Below are 14364 nucleotides of genomic sequence, written 5' to 3'. Positions count from 1 at the left end.
ACTGAGTTATTGGCACTTGCAGCAAAGTTCTGTGGAGCCTGCGATGATGCTTGGTCCAGGCAGGCCGCACTGGTAGCAATGTTTTTTGCCTTGTGAATTCTGCCTTAATAAGGCCACATGAAGATGACTTGTGGTGCAGTGAGTTAGTGGTACCTGAAGAAATTAGCGTGTGTGTACCCTGCGATGATTCATGGTTCGAGCGGATTGCACTGGTACAATGTCTCGTACTTACTGGAATGCGTCATGTGCAATCGCCATTCCACCTGAATCGTGAGCCGTCACAATGTAGATCGAAGGCAGTAGTCAGTACAGACATTGAGGAATGTTTTTTGTCACATGCTTTAACAAAATCTGAGGACATAGAGTTCAATTGTCTACACCTTAAATAAAGCCAGGCTGAATTTCATGCTGCCTGCAGTGTAGATCCAAAGCTGAATTCAAGTTGTGAACCCTGCTGTCCACAGTGTAGATCGAAGGCAGTAGTCTGCACAGACATTGAGGAATGCTTTTTGTCACATCCTTTAAAAATATCTGAAGACATATATTACAATTCTCTCTGCATTAAATAAATCAAGGCTGAATTCCCTACTGTCCGTAGTGTAGATGCAAAGCTGAATTCAAGTTGTGAACCCTGCTCTCCGAAGTGTAGATTGAAGACAGTAGTCGACACAGACATCGAGGAATGCTTTTTGTCACTTATTTTAACAAAATATGAAGACATACAGTGCAATTGTTTCTGCCTTAAATAAAGCAAGGCTAAATTTAATGCTGTCTATAGTGTAGATCCAAAGCTGAATTCAAGTTGTGAACCCTGCTGTCCACAGTGTAGATCGTAGGCAGTAGTCAGGACAGACATCGAGGAATGCTTTTTGCCACATCCTTTAAAAAAATCTGAAGACATATAGTACAATTGTGTCTGCCTTAAAAAAAGCAAGGCTAAATTCAATGCTGTCCATAGTGTAGATTGCAAAAAACACAGTTGATGGACGGAATGTAGAACTATGTCATACATTCACCCCAGTACAAGGATCTGAGCCTAAATCCATTGTTTTTTTGCACTCCACACCACCCTCGGTTAGACACTGGTAATATGCAAATCAGCTCTGAGCCTGTGCCTCATGGGAACAGTCCAGTCTGAACTACCAAGCCATGTCTTTCCCAGACCGTAATCAAGCATCCAAGGACCGGTTTCTGGCTTTCAGCCTTCATTCAGCCTGGATAGCTTGACTCCAGTGGTGTGGAGAGTCTGGGACTCACGTCTGAGCATACCCAGCCCACTCGGGGTGAAAATTGCAAAAAACACAGTTGATGGACAAAATGTAGAACAATGTCATACATTCACCCCAGTACAAGGATCTGGGCCTAAATCCATCGTTTTTTTGCACTCCACACCACCCTGGGTTAGACACTGGCTATATTCAAATCAGCTCTGACCCTGTGTCTCATGGGAACAGTCCAGTCCGAACTACCAAGCCATGTCTTTCCGAGACCAGAATCAGGCATCCAAGGACCGGTTTCTGGCTATCAGCCTTCAGTCAGCCTGGATAGCTTGACTCCAGTGGTGTGGAGAGCCTGGGACTCACGTCTGAGCATACGGTAGTTCAGACTGGACTGTTCCCATGAGGCACAGGGTCAGAGCTGATTTGCATATAGCCAGTGTCTAACCCAGGGTGGTGTGGAGTGCAAAAAAATGATGGATTTAGGCCCAGATCCTTGTACTGGGGTGAATTTATGACATTGTTCTACATTCTGTCCATCAACTGTGTTTTTTGCAATGTCCATAGTGTAGATGCAAAGCTGAATTCAAGTTCTGAACCCTGCTGTCCGCAGTGTAGATCGAAGGTAGTAGTCAACACAGACATCGAGGAATGCTTTTTGTCACATCCTTTAACAAAATCTGAAGACATATAGTACAATTGTATCCGCATTAAATAAAGAAAGGCTTAATTCAATGTTGTCTGTAGTGTAGATCCAAATTCAAATTCAAGTTGTGAACTCTGCTGTCCGCAGTGTAGATCGAAGGCAGTACTCGATACAGACATAAGTCTGCGGTGCTGTGGCGCTGAGTTCACAATGGGCTTGTATTGAGGAGGCACGTGGTCATGGCGGCGGCCACGTGGCAGGGTGAGGACCTTCGCTGTGGCAGAGTCTTTTGTCTTCGCACAAGTGAACCACGCCCAAGGAGTAGCCTATGTACTTATACTCTTATGCTGGAGTTCCGTACGTTGGACCAGCCCACTCCGCTTAGGCTACAAGGGGGGGACAACACAGCTACATGACCGAGATATTCCCCAGTGTCTGAGATAATATGGTTGCATCCACTGTGCAGTACACTACACATATCAATACTATATCAACACATGGAAACGTTTTTGGTTTGTATAGTGAGTTGTGTATAGAATAACACCAGTAGTCTTGGCATTGTATAAATTATTATTGATCTGCGAGTTATCTCCCTTATACATAGTGGGTTGCCACATCTTTGACTATTCAGTTAGTGTGCTGTTGAGGTGATATATTATCTTGGGAAGGTTCATTGTTCTGTTTTGCGCTGCCTCTGAGGTAGTAGAGGGGGAAGGGTCAGGAGGGATGGTTATAGTGGTTGTGGCGCTAGGAGCTCTGATTTTGTTGGGTATCGGAGGTGCATAATTAGTACCTCTATCACATATTCGTCTTTAAAGTATGGGTGAGAGGTGGATGTAATTCACGCTGTACATAGTCGACCTCCTTACATTAGTTAAATGTTGATGTTAATTTGTTAGTGGTAAGTGGAACTATCTCCTGTTTTTTTAGGTAGCAAAACAGATTTAGCTTGTTGAAAATATAGGGTAGTGGTGTTTTTTTTTTTCTATGGGAATGCCTTGTTTGTTTATTATTAACATTAGTTGTGGTTCTGGTTTGTGACAATTTTGTTGGCGGAAGGTATCAATGGAAGAGAATGGGATAATTAAAAAAGACAGCAAAAAACAGATATGCTTAATGAACATTATAATTAGAAATTAGTATTTAAAAACCCTTTGAAATTCACTGAAAACAACTTAGGTTTCAGGTATGTTATAGTTAGAAATTATCATTTAAAAAAAACGTTGAAATTCACTGAATAAACCATAGGTTTCAGGTATGTTATAGTTAGGAATTATCATTTGAAAAACCTTACAAATTCACTGAAAAAACCATAGGTTTCAGGGGTGTTATAGTTAGCTGGAGATTTTACTCATACAAAACCATGGAAATTCCTCCGTTATAGTTAGTTGTTCTAACTGTAACTCGCGCGCCCACAATCCACTGCTGATGATGTCACATATTACATCATTCATGACATGGTCAGTGACATCACTTATAATATCTCAAAGAGTAGTAGAGAGTAGTAGAGAGTGAGTAGTAGAGAGTGAGTAGTAGAATGAGTAAGAGAGTGAGTAGTAGAGAGTGAGTTGTAGAGAGTAGTAGAGAGACAGAAGTAGAAAGTGAGTAATAGAGAGTAGTAGAGAGTGAGTAGTAGAGAGTGAGTAGTAGAGAGAGAGTAGTAGAGAGTGAGTAGTAGAGAGTAAGTAGTAGAGAGTAGTAGAGAGTAAGTTGTAGAGAGTGACTAGTAGAGAGATAGTAGTAGAGTAGTAGAGAGCGAGTAGTAGAGAGTGAGTCGTACAGAGTAGTGGAGTAGTAGAGAGTGGGTAGTAGAGAGTATTAGAGAGTGAGTAGTAGAGTGAGTAGTAGAGAGTAGTAGAGAGCGAGTAGTGGAGAGCAAGTAGTAGAGAGTGTGTAGTAGAGAATGAGTAGTAGAGAGTAGTAGAGAGTAAGTAGTAGAGAGTAGTATGGTAGTAGAGAGTAATTAGTAGAGTGAGCAGTAGAGAGTAGTAGAGAGCAAGTAGTAGAGAGTTGTAGGAGAGTATGGTCTGCTTCCTATGGTCACCCCCACATTTTGCTGTGATTCTCTGTTTTTTTTTACTTTAGTGTGGCTGTGGGCCTGCTAATTAGACCCACAGCCCAGCTGTTCTCTCTCTAAATTGATACCATGTACTTTAGGTTCATACCAGATTGGTTACTGGGTCACTCTTGTGAGCCCCTGTATAGTGTACTATAGGTACCCAGGGCATAGGTGTACCCTAGGCCTACAAGGGGCTACAGCATGTATTGGGCCACCCCTGGTTTGCCTACCAAACTGACACCAGACGTCTGTTCGCACAGCCTGGGTAAGGTGGTGTAATCATCCCTTACTTAGATAGAGTATACCTATACCTACGTTATATATAGACACATATGCACCTATATGTCACTCCTATGGTAGGCCTCAACAACCCTGGAGGCAGAGTGGTTGGTTTTATGTGAGAGGGTGCCCTAGCATGAGCTGAGCCCCTCTGCAGCTTTCGGAACCATCTCCTTATAGCTGTTCTATGATATAGCCAATACCATATACTCTTAAGTGCATTATAATCCTCGCGGTTAATGCTAACTTTGGTTTGGCTTTATCGGAACATGTCGTGTAAGGTGTCAAACACTTTGGAATACTGCCCCCCCTGCCAATTCTGGTGGCGGGGGTAGCATTCCACCCTTCTAGAGGGAAAAGACATGTATGTTACTGCTTTACCCGGTTAAAGTTAAACAGAGCCTCACCATCACAAAATGGATGCAGTGAATTCAGTGAATGCATCTAGACACTGCTTGGGGCACACAAGGTGCTCCATGCATAGCTTGGTTCAAACCAGTTGCTGGGGCATTCCAGCCCCAGCTCTGGCGCGAAACTGGACAAAGGGAAAGGGGTGTAACCACCCCCTTCTCAGGTCCACCCATAGGAGGAACCTAGGCAGGTAATCCAACCCCTATCCTTAACATAAGTATAGGAGCTGTGTCCCCGGGACTTTGGATTATCCTGGAACGAAACTTTGATACAAAACTCTTGGACCTTCGACATTCTATTCTGACTAAAAGACAGAAGACATCTCCCTTGTGGTCAAGGAGTGACCACCCTATTCAAACAGACACCAACAGCAACTTTTCCAGTCTGCAGTTTCAAGGCTGCGGCTGGAACCCGAAGACTCTGCAACTCAAGAACTGGGCTTCCAGAGTTCTCTGACCCCGACCCACATCCACAGCAAAGCTGGGACCCGTGGTGAACACGAGAGTCGTTGGACCGGACATCTTGGACATGCTGCATTTTGGTGCCTGCACTCCTTTTCTTAAACCTCAGTAATTTGTGCATTGGGTTTCGAGAAGCCCCACCCCCGAGTTTCATTTGACTTGAAGCCCAGGCAACCACATTCTGCGAGTGTCCCGTGGACCCCGCCTTCACATTTGTGCTTGATGCGTCTTCCTGGTTCTTTGCCTGTTGGCTAGTGAGCCCCCTGAAGACACCATCTTGAATCTAACTTGCGATCCTGGTTGCGCCAGGCTTGCTCCAGCTTCCCTGAAAAGCAGAAGCACCACAGACATTGCTGGTCTGCAACAGAGCCAATCTTGCATAGGTTGTGGTTGTCAAGGCTTGTTGGGTCCAATCCAGATACTGACGCTGCAGTCAGCTAGATCCATTCTGGAACAGCTCGAATCCAGCTCCTGGTCATCATTGAGGCCTCCTGGACCTCGTGGCTGAAGAGACAAACTAACATTCTTCACCTTCAAACACGCGACATCGCCTGGTTCCTTTCTGGTTCCTTCCTTGACACTGGCTTGTGACTCAGACTCTGTCCCCTCAGCTTTCAGGTTCTTCACATCTCCGATCCATTCTTGGATCCACCGGGATACTTTTCCTCTGGTCTCCTGCAGCACTTCTTTGCAGCTCCCCATAGAAAACGACGACGAAACCCAACATCAAAAGACACCTATGCACCCGGCTTCCTTGGGTGAGATAACACGAGTACTCTGGTAGTCGAGGGTATTGGCCCTCCTAGTGTCTAAGTCTAAAAGGGTTCTGTCCTAGTCCATCCGGAAGTGTCCTTAACTTGTAACTTTGTAACTTTTACGAACTCTATTGAAAGTCAATGGGAGCCTGCGCCTGTGTTTAGACACTGCACGTGACTCCCGTGGGTCTCCCACTTCTTAACCTTTGGTTGATTAGTGTAGCCCCAGCGATTCTACAGGCCCTAGGCCTGCTTTCTAACTCTCACGTGTTACTTATACCACTTTCTTAGTATATGGTTAGTGACGCCCCTAGGGCATAACGTATACTGTGCAACTTATCGTATATTAACTGTGTGACTTGTATTGTATTTTTACCTCTGACCTCATAAAGAGAGCAGAGGGGTTGTGTTTAGATTAAATACATATATATTTGATATATACCTTGTGTGGTGTCCTTTCATTTGGTATTCAAGGGATTATATATGGTAAAACAACTTGCTTAACTCGCCTACTGAAGTCTTAGCATGAAGACTGCTGGTTCATGTTACCACTAGGATAGATTTCTATAAGGTTGACTTTACAACCACCATCAAAAAGGGTTGATTATACTGGTGCAATGTGCTCACTAGAACTAGTAGACATCATATGCCAGGCTAACTTCTCACAAGAGTGAGTAGTGGAGAGTGAGTAGTAGAAAGTAGTATAGATCGAGTAGTAGAGAGTGAGTAGTAGAGAGTGAGTAGTAGAGAGTAGTAGAGAATGAGTAGTAGAGAGAGAGTAGTAGAGAGTGAGCAGTAGAGAGTAATAGAGTGAGTAGTAGAGAGTGAGTAGTAGAGAGAGTAGTAGAGAGTGAGTAGTAGAATAGTAGAGAGTGAGTGGTAGAGAGTAGTAGCGAGTAGTAGAGTGGGTAGTAGAGAGTATTAGAGAGTGAGTAGTAGAGGGAATAGTAGAGAGTAGTAGAGTAGTGGAGAGTGAGTAGTAGAGAGTGAGTAGTAGAGAGAGTAATAGAGAGTAGTAGAGTAGTAGAGAGTGAGTAGTAGAGATTGAGTAGTAGAGAGTAGTAGAGAGCGAGTAGTAGAGAGTGCGTAGTGGAGAGTGAATAGTAGAGAGTAGAAGAGAGTGAGTAGTGGAGAGTGAGTAGTAGAGAGTGAATAGTAGAGAGTGAGTAGTAGAGAGAGAGTAGTGGATAGTGAATAGTAGAGAGTAGTAGAGTGAGTAGTAGTGAGAGAGTAGTAGAGAGTGAGTAGTAGAGTAGTAGAGAGTGAGTGTTAGAGAGTAGTAGAGTGAGTAGTAGAGTGCAGTAAAGAGTGAGTAGTAGAGAGTAGTAGAGAGTAAGTAGTAGAGAGTAGTAGCGAGTGAGTAGTAGAGAGTAGTAGCGAGTGAGTAGTAGAGAGTGAGTAGTAGAGAGAGAGTAGTAGAGAGTGAGTAGCAGAGAGTAAGAAGTAGAAAGTAGTAGAGAGTGAGTAGTAGAGAGGTAGTAGTAGAGAGTAGTAGTAGAGAGATAGTAGTAGAGAGAAGTAGAGAGAGAATAGTAGAGAGTAGTAGAGTAGAAGAGAGTGAGTAGTAGAGAGTAGTCTAGAGTGAGTAGTAGAGTAGTAGAGACTAGTCAGTCAGTGTCAGTCAGCGTCAGTGTCAGTCAGTTAGTTAGCGTCAGTCAATCAGTGTCAGTCGGTGTCAGAAAATCAGTGTCAGTCAGTCAGTGTCAGTCAGTCAGTGTCAGTCAGTGTCAGTCAGTCAGCCATTCAATGTCAGTCAGTCAGTGTCATTCAATCAGTGTCAGTCAGTGTCAGTCAGTCAGTATCAGTCAATCAGTGTCAGTCAGTGTCAATCAGTCAGTGTCAATCAGTCAGTGTCAGTCAGTCAGTGTCAGTTAGAGCAGCTCTGCTGACCTGGTTCTCTGGCTCTAAAGCAGATCTGCTGACCTGGTTATCTGGCTCTATAGCAACTCTGATGACCTGGTTCTCTCTTTCTAAACCAGCTCTGCTGACCTGGTTTTTCTAGCTCTACAGCAGTTCTGCTGACCTGGTTCTCTGGCTCGAAAGCAGCTCTGCTGACCTTGGTCTTAGGCTATAGAGCAGCTCTGCTGATCTGGTTCTCTGGCTCTACAACACCTCTGCTGACCTGGTTCTCTGGCTCTAAAGCAACTCTGCTGACCCGGTTCTATGGCTCTAAAACAGTTCTGCTGACATGGTTTTCTGGCTGTAGAGCAGCTCTGCTGACCTGGTTCTCTGGCTCTAAAGCAGCTCTGCTGACCGGGTTCTCTCCCTCTAAAGCTGCTCTGCTGACCTGGTTTCTCTGGCTCTAGAGCAGCTCTGCTGACCTAGTTCTCTGGCTCTAAAGGAGCTCTGCTGACCTGGTTCTTTCCCTCTAAAGCAGCTCTGCTGACCTGGTTCGCTGCCACTTAAGCAGCTCTGCTGACCTGGTTCTCTGGCTCTAAAGCAGCTCTGCTGATCTGTGTCCCTGGCGCTAGAGCAGCTCTGCTGTCCTAGGTCTCTGGTTCTAGAGCAGCTCTGTTGACCTGCTTCTTAAGCTCTAGAGCAGCTTTGCTGACCTGGTTCTCTGGCTCCACAACAGCTCTGCTGACATGTATCTCTGGCTCTAAAGTATCCTACTGTCAACTACTAGCACTCTAGGATCCCAGTCACGGTCTATGCACTTGCAGAATGACTCAGGCATTGTGGCACACAGTGTTACAGTCAAATGTGCACAATGTATGCGTTCCCTAAAACCTTGCAGACTACTGAGTCAGTCCTGCAAAAGTCCAGGTACTAGTCATGCTTGTCTGAAATCACACTGTGAGCCTGTGCCCCCTCCTACAATCATACTGACATAAGCATGTCCTTATCTAATCACTCTGCTGAAACATAAGTGCTTATAAACTTATCCTGCTGTTACCTACTAGCATTCTAGGCACTCAGTAATTCTCGATGCACTTGCAGAATGACTCAGGCATTGTGAAAAGCAGTGGCAAGTCAAATGTGCACAATATATGCAGTCCCTTAACCTCTTGAAGACTACTGAGTTAGTCCTGCAAAAGTCCAGGTAATAGTCATGCTTGTCTGGGATCACACTGTGAGTCTGTGCTCACTCCTTCAATTATCCTGACAGAAGCATGTCCTTATCTAATCACTGTGCTGAAACATAAGTGCTTATACACTTATACTATTGTCAACTACTAGCACTCTAGGAACCCAGTCACTGTCAATGCACTTGCAGAGTGACTCAAGCATTGAGACAATACTTAAGCACTAATAAATTAACTGAGCACTCCGTTTGCAGCACTGTCATCATTTTAGTTACTAGTGATGTTCTTATAGAATGACCTAGGCACCAACACAAGTAGATGTACAATATTCTGTACACAATCCCTACAAACCTCTAAGCAGATACATACTATTGGTACACTCCACTAAATACTGAATTAGTACTCATGCAGCCTAGGATACCTCCTGTCAGTCTCATGCAGTTTGTCAATCAGCCATCCAGCACTATGTTCTTATTGTATTACTCTGCCAATACCTAAGCACTTATGGGTCAGATTTACAAGCCCCATGCGCCACCAGTACGTCCCTTTGTGTAACGTAGTGATGGCGCTGGGGACTCCTCCATATTTACAAGGAGAGAAAAAGCCACCCTGCGTGGCTTTTCCTCTCCTTGAAAATACGACCCATTCAAACGCAGCACTTTGCATTGAAGGGGCATTCCATGGGTGTTGCTGTGTTTGTTCCCACACAACACCCATGGCATAAAACATCTCAAGACTTACGAGAACGTGTAAATCTGTAGATACTTGTGATTGATGCGCCACCCTAGAGGTGGTGTAGCGAAGCACAACAAGGAGAAATGTTTTCATTTCTCCTCGTTTTTTCCTCTTTCAATGCATGCTGCATTCCACAGCATACATTGAAGGAGGAAAATGCCTTTAGTGATTGTTTTTGTGCAGGAAGGATTCCCTTAGTGCACAAAAACAATATCCCCGCTACACAGATATCCTTGCACCATGGTGCAAGGGTGCCTGTGTCACTGCATAGCTGCAGTTTGTGTCCTAGTGCAGAGGGGACACAGAATTGTGACATATTCATGTAAATATGTCACTTCCCTGTGCTTCAGAAGTGCTACAACGCAGTGCAGCTAAAGGGCTTGCAGTGTCACGCTGTAGCACTTCCTCATAGATTTGCCCCTATAAATTCCCCATACAGTACTAATGCATTCTTTCAGTCAATCATGCTCTACACATACATTCAACCAAACTTTCAGACATTAACATGCAATTAAATTTCTTTTTTTAAACCAGATAAGGTAGTTCTGAACTTTTTTTTCTTCTGTTTTTTGTTTTCTATTTTTTTTGGCAGTTTTTTAACAATTTTGTACTTTTTTGGGTGTTTTTAAAAAATTGAACAAAAAAGGAACTAAGTAAACAGTTAGCTTTTGGAATTCAACATCATTTCAAAAACAGAAAAATAAAAAAAAAATTCATTTGTGGTTCAGTTGAGCTGCACAAATAGCGTCCACTGACTGTTCACCATAACAGATGATGGTTTTGCACTTAGGGCAGTGCTGCTGCAGAAAAGCAAATTCTGGGCAAATGTCTACGGGTGGTGCTGAAGTGGACGCTCCGGAGGTGCTAGCAATGCCTGGTGGTGAATTTTTTGCTGCACGCCTCATTTCTTCTCACGACAGATTGTTTGGATGAATGATCCGCAGATGTTTATACATACTCGCTCTTCCACAGGAGTATTTCTTGTCACTGCCTCGCAACAGGACCCTGTCACACAGCAAGCATGTGACTTTTCTTGCGTTGACCTTTTTGTCTCCGGCAGGATTGGTGAAAATGTCCATACCACTGATTCAAGCCTCTGCTTGGATGGATCTCCCTCCAAGATATGTTTATCTGAAGAATGATGTGGAGTTTGCGAACCAGATGCCATTTCTTCAATGGAATTTTTTTAAAACACCCAAAAAAATCCAAAACCAGCTTTGGAAGAAGAAGAGATGTCTCTCATCAACTGCTCCAAACAGAATAATTAATTTGGGTGGGGTCCTTCAATAGTTATAGTAGGAAATGTTATGAACCAATCAAATCTTTTTTAAGGTCACTTGGGATCCGCGCACAGTGTGCTCATGAAGCGAGCACCCGACGCGTCTTCGCAAAAATTATATTTAAAAAAATATAATTTTATTACAAGTAGAAATATATAATATTTTTTAATACCTTAGATAATTGTTTGCCCTAATATCTACATTAAAGACATGTACATATCATTTTAGAACATAAAAATTTCACAGGAGTCGCGCACCCAGCGCGCCCCAGCACGTATATGATGTCACATGGGGCCCACCACTGCCAAAGAGTCGCGTACCATAATACTCATGTATTGCGAATGCGCGGAAGCAGGAGTCGCGGACCGGTCGCATACCGGTCGCACACACCACGTAACATTGTATGTATATTACGTAACTGAAAAAAAACACACAGACCCGATGCAGTAGGTGCGCTTTGGGTGCTCAACTCCCAAAATAAATTTGAAAAAAAATGTAAATAGAAAATTATATGTATATATTAAAATACATAAAACACAAAATATTATTTTTTTTATAAATAAGCAGTTAAAAACTGTAGAAATTCAGTACAAAAAATATGGATATAACTACTATTGCACTTAAAAATTAGCATTTAAATATCCTTTGAAATACACTGAAAAAACAATAAGTTTCAGAGACGTTATAGTTAGAAATTAGCATTTAAAAAACCTTTGAAAATCACTGAAAAAAAACATAAGTTTCAGAGACGTTATAGTTAGGAATTAGCCTTTAAAAAAACCTTTAAAATTCACTGAAAAACCAAAGGTTTCATGAGTGTTATAGTTAGCTGGACATTTCACTCATACAAAACCATAGAAATTCCTCCATTATAGTTAGTTGTGCTAACTATAACTCGCGCGCCCGCAATGCACGGCTGATGATGTCAAATATTACATAATTCATGACATGGTCAGTGACATCACTGATGACATCTGACATGACATCACTGATGACATCACAGATGACATCATCCACGTGACAATCTGATACACCTCATCACACAATAGTATAACATTTGATAACTCACTGTAAAATACAGAGAACCATATTTGAAAGCATTGACACACACATACCAGTTGCTACATACGCACTCACTGATTCCTAAGTCTACACACACAACTATCCATTCACCCACAGAATCACTTATGCATGCAGTCACTGATCAATGGTAACACTCTCAAATATACTCATACACCTATGTAGACATTCACACATCAGCAGTCATCCTAGTCGGTTATGCAGTGATGCTACTCCCTCATGAAAAGAATCTATCACATTTACATTTATTCAACAACACAGTTATACACACAAAACATGATTTTACATACACATAATAAATCATAGTTACTATGTTATAAAATCATTATTACAATTATACACTCATTCATACAGTTACTCTCACAATCACTGACTCTTATGTATACTTATTTATATACACCAACTCTCATATACAATGCCTTTTATTTATTGGAGATGTACCACTGACACATATATTCACTTACCAACACACAAATAAACACACTCAGACACCCAAACTACTGTTTCCATAAATACTCATAAACCCATATGTCTAGACAATCAGCCACTCACACATCTATGCATAGAGTTACAACTCTTCCACCCAACCACAGATACACTCAGTCACCCTTACAAATACTCAGCCAACTAATCAATAACTAATACAGACACTCATGTAGTTAGTGACCAATTGATATAGCAGGCTATACAACAACAGAGACAGTGATACACACATTCGCATAGTTCGATTACTAACCCATATAGTTAGTGAGACACATTTAATTACTCACTTAAACAAATAGTCAGACAGCTACTAAGTCTTCCATCCAGACAGTTATATATCTACTAGCTAGCTAGCTGAATGAACGCCAACTGCCTCCAGCTTAATGCCAAAAAAACTGAGGTAATGATCGTGGACAAGCGGACTGATCTCCGGGGTGATACATGGTGGCCCCCTGAGCTGGGTGTAACTCCTATCCCAGTTTCAGAGGTAAAAAAATTGGGGGTTTGGTTAGATCCTGCCCTCAGTTTTTGTGGCCACACTAAAAAAGTGGCGGCCACCTGTTTTGGCATCTTACGAGGGTTGAGACCTATTTTGAGGTTCTTTGATGCTCCCACCAGGCAGCTGGTCATACAGGCTTGATTATGCCAGTTTGCTCCTGTTGGGAGCCAACCAGGCTGAAATCGCCCAGATGCAACGTGTCCAGAACACCGCAGCTAGAGCCCTGGTAGGCTTACCGAGGTTCTGCTCTGCGGAAAGTACCATCCGTTCGCTGCACTGGCTGCCTATGGCACAGAGGATCCATTTTCAGACCCTGTGCCTCTCCGTCAAGATCCTCAAGTTGGCCTCTCCCCAGATCCTTGACAATCTTTTGGTGCCTTATGTGCCCTTGCGCTCCTTGAGATCTTTGGGGCAAAATTTGGTGGTAGTCCCACGGTTCAGGTTGTGCAGGGCTGGAGGTCGTTCTTTCCGGATTTTGGCTGCAAAATTGTGGAATTCTCTTTTGCCCCACATTTGTGAAATGGATGAGCTTCTGAAGTTTAGGAGAGCTATTAAAACGTATCTGTTCCCTCATACATCTTAGTACTCTGATCTCTGCGCTTTTGTCCTTGTACTGCTGTGTTGTGTTTGGGTACTTTCTATGAAGTGCAGGGACGCCCCTTGGCTGGGGCAGCTGTGCTCTATAAAAGTGTTTTTAACATAACAAAACATACTCAATCTTCAATACAGATTGGTATATATATAATAGATATTTAAATTTCGAACAAAACAACATTCACTTGATGATGTCATCAGTGATGTCATGTGAGATGTCATCAGTGATGTCACTGACCATGTCATGAATGATGTAATCAGCAGTGCATTGCAGGCGCGCGAGTTATAGTTAGCACAACTAACTATAACTGAGGAATTTCTATGGTTTTGTACAAGTGAAATGTCCAGCTAACTATAACACTAATGAAACCTATGTTTTTTTCAGTGAATATATATACATGTATATATATATATTACTACTGCTTATGGTATAAAAATATATAGATATTCTTCCAAGTCTGCTAACCCTATATGTAGGCCACCACATAGTTTACATATAAGTTATTTGATTATGTGCTTCTTAGTCTCTGCTTTATTTATTTTAAGTTTAAGAAATTACATACATTCATTCAATAGATGCTGATGGGTCTCTGTTTATTTTATTTTAACTATCATAATGTGTAAATATAATCATACCAATTTCATCTATAAGTGTTCCTCTCTTAAAATATTGGTGAAAATATAAAATAAATAAATAGAAAAACGTATAAATTAAATAAGGCAAAAAATGTACCTCCTCAAAAAATCATAAAACTATGTGTTGAGTGAGTGCAGCAGAAAGGTCCTACTGTGGCGCGATGTGAGGCACAGAAGCAGCTAATGTGGCCAAGTCTGCAGTT

Source organism: Lissotriton helveticus, chromosome 4_1 (genome assembly GCF_964261635.1).
Source record: "Lissotriton helveticus chromosome 4_1, aLisHel1.1, whole genome shotgun sequence".
Lineage (NCBI taxonomy): Eukaryota > Metazoa > Chordata > Amphibia > Caudata > Salamandridae > Lissotriton > Lissotriton helveticus.
The sequence above is the reverse complement of the archived record's forward strand: the minus strand, read 5'-3'. Positions refer to the sequence as shown.